Source organism: Peromyscus californicus, unplaced genomic scaffold (assembly GCF_007827085.1).
Source record: "Peromyscus californicus insignis strain IS unplaced genomic scaffold, ASM782708v3 Scaffold_21__1_contigs__length_65335640, whole genome shotgun sequence".
Lineage (NCBI taxonomy): Eukaryota > Metazoa > Chordata > Mammalia > Rodentia > Cricetidae > Peromyscus > Peromyscus californicus.
Window position 1 is genome coordinate 44970723 of NW_026294514.1, and position 3748 is coordinate 44974470.

Sequence of the window (3748 nt, forward strand, 5' to 3'; positions counted from 1 at the left end):
TTGGCCAGTCAGCTCTTTGTTAGACCATTGGGTGTTTTAGACAGGCACAGTAACACAGCTTCAGAGATTTAAACAAATGCAGCATAAACAAAAGTAAAACACCTTAAAATAATATCCTACAATACCATATCTCAAAAAATAAAGTGATGAGCAATTGAGAAAGACACTGGATGTGTGATTGTTTATTGACACACATGCATGTGTGCACACGCCCACACACACACACACACACACACACACACACACACACACACACAAACATACACACAAACACACATACACACATCCTTAAGCATGAGAAACTAATGTAAAAAAAATAGACCATTAAATAAAAGGTAGAAATAAATCACCATGGAACTACAATTTGCTACATTTATTTTACATATTGAAGAAACAATAGTAAACTTTAAAAGTTTCATCTTCAGGGAGCTTAATTTGGGAAAATAGAAGAAAGCAATAATAAATAATTAAAAAGTGTAATGCTACATACTCATATATGCTCCAGAGAAAAAAGGTTGAGGGATTGTGGTAAGACATCAGGGAGCAAGGACTGCTGTAGACAAGAGGCTCAGGGGAACACTGAAACTTCATCAAAGACCTGAGAGATACATCAGAGGGAGGGGCAACAACTGAGCAAAGCCCGAGGACTAGATCATACAAGTAAGCCATGACTTAGACTTTATCACAGTCATAATGGGAACACACTGAAGAGCTTTAAATGAGGAGCGGCAGCATCTAAAAAGTCATGGAGGGTGTTACGTGGAGTCCAGATTTGGAGTAAAACGGTGTGTCTGAGCTGTTTGCCCTAGTTCACATGAAAGGGGAAGGGACCCTGGTCCTGATGTTGGTGGGAAGTAGCAAGATTTGATGTGCAGTCTGTGACTAGATGAAGCACAGGGCATGGAGGAGGCAGAACACTCACAGGACCCTCCTGGCAGTTCACTCTCAGTGGCTGAGTGATGTACTGGACACATGAAGAACGAAAAATGTATTGGACATCAGAGATGCCATGAGGCACCTGGATGTGCATTTGGAGTTCAGAAGAGGGCCTGAAGCTAGAGATCACATGGACAGAGAGGAGATTGGGTACAACAGCCTAAGATCTCTCTCCCCATTTCTACATGTATCTTTGATGAATAAAGAGAGAAGGTGTTTCTTATGGAGTCAGGAGCTGCTGCTCTGTCGCCGGCCTCCAGTTTTGTAATCTATGTGTTTCCATTTCAGACATTCCTCTGGGTTGTATACAAAAGATGGATAGTAGTTTCTCTCACTTTTCAATGTCAGGGAACAGCCACAGCATCCTGTTCTGGCCAGAGAATAATCTACCATAGCTACGCTTTGGGTTTCCCATGAGTGATTTTATTAAGCAAGAAGAACGCAGAAGTAAGAGTGAGTAGTGGGTAGCAGACAGCAAAACATCTCTGTCTGAGTTAGAGTTTCTATTGCTGTGAAGAGACACCATGGCCACGACAACTCTTATAAAGGAAACATTTAATTGAGGGGGCTTGCATACAGTTTCAGAGGTCCAGTCCATTAACATCATGGTGGGGAGCATGGTGGTATGGAGGCAAGCATGGTACTGGAGCTGAGAGTGCTACACCTTGCAGACAACAGAAAGTCGACTGTCACACTGGGCAGTATCCTGAGCATAGAATACTCAAAGCCCGCCCCCACAGTGACACACTTCCGCCAACAAGGACATACTCACTCCAACAAAGCCACACCTCCTAATAGTGCCACTCCCTATGAGATTATGGGGGCTGATTACATTCAAACTATCATGGTCTCCAAATCAGGCACTTAAAACATTCAGCAGATGTGACTGGTGAAACCCTGAGGGATTTCCAGGATCGCAGAGGGGCTTCCCATGGATGAACATCTAGCTCATCATTCCAGCTGTTGGCACATTATGCTATGGGATAAACAGTAACAATGTCTGTTGGAAATGGATTACTTTAAAGCTATTCTCTTGAGTTCATTGCCGTTTGATACCACTCTTCCTCTCTTTACAGAGCCAGGGTACAGCCTGCCCCAGGACAAGGAGTCTTGGAGAACACTTGAAATAAATACACTTGAGTCTGAGACAAGGAGCCCATCTCTTGTTCTCAGAGTCGGCTCTCAACAAAGGAAAAGGCACAGGACAATTTACCAATATAATTGCACAGATTACACATAGTTGAGTGACTTGTCCAAAGTCACCAGCTGATACCACATTAGATCCAGGACCGATGCCAAGTACGTGTCCTGGCCACAGCTCTTTCTGTTTTCCAACATAACTCTATAGGCAACAAGCAATTAAAATACAACTCTCATGGAGTCAGTTCAAAGCAATTGGTTTAGCGTCTCATGCAAATTACGTAAGCCAAACTTTGACAGATTCATTCGAGAGCAGTGTTTTCAACTTCAATCCACACCTGTCTTTCCCCCAATTATCCTAGACCAGAGATTGTGAGCTAGCAGATGGCTGTTACCACTCATCAAGGGAGCACTTTTCTCCAGTACATCCTGCCTGTCCTTCCAGATGTATTTCACCTCCAGTGGCAGCCTTGTCAAGGTTAGGCTTCATTCTGCTAGTATCTAGCCCCAGGACAGGCTAGAAACACATAAATGGCAAGAGAAAATGGGCTGGAATTACCTGCTCGCTGGACATGATGTTTCAATGCATAATCAGTTGACAGTTGTTCTGGTTGGGCAGATCTTATAATGACCAAATAAAGGCATAGTCTACAGGACTTAAACATAGGCATTTACAATTCTCTTCTTAATATAAATGAGAAATCGCGGCATTTTCTCCCTTTAACAGACATTCCTCTCTCTCTTTTCCAATTCTGCTTAACTACCTAACTTGCCCTTTCGGAATATGCTCAGAATCCTCCAAGGATAAAACTAAAGTGAGAGACAAGAGGATCCAAATCCAAAAGGTGGTTTTGGCTGCCTTGCCACATCTGCTCAGAGTTCTGTAGCTGGCAGAGTCCCAGGGACTGTAGGGATGCCTAATGAATCACACGGCTCCTAGTCTTCAGTGTGCTTATTCGAGTGTTTAGGAATTGGACCACCACTTTGAACATCAAGAATGGGAAGTGTGAGAGGTCCCAGACACCAGCTACCTCATCTCTTCCCCGCTCTGAATCCTTCCCTCCTGGCTAAGAGTCTAACAGATGCTTTAACTGGTCTTGCTTTAAATATCTAAGTGATGGTACCCCCTCCCCTTTCACGGAGAGGCTATTACATGGTTCAGTAGATCTCGTCATCTGACTGTGTTTTCCAGAAACTCACTTGAAATTCGTCTTCTGCTAATTTCTTACCATAACTCATGTTTATTCATCCTGGCAACTCACCTGCAAGCAGCCTTTCTCCCTCATTAGCAATTAAACAAGTAATTCTAAAAAGAAAGCTCATGAGCCAATCACGCCCTCCATTCCTTTTTTTTAAAAAAATGAATCCAGTATGCCAAGAAGCTTCGGGCGTTCAAGACCCAGTAGCTTTATTTTCCTTTCGCTCTGACTTTCCGGTTTTCACCTCATCACTCTCTGTCACTGCATGAACTGTTCTCGTCTAGCAGGCCTGGCGGGAGACTCAGTCATCAACACAACACAGTTTTCGTCACTGATTCCTTCCCTGGTCCTAACTGCACCTCTGAAGGTTTTAACAAATTCTACCTGGTACAGATTAGAGCATGGGGGCAGTCACCAGAAGGCGTACACTGCAGCCATGGTCAAGGCGGAAGATTCCCCATCTTCAAAAGGCT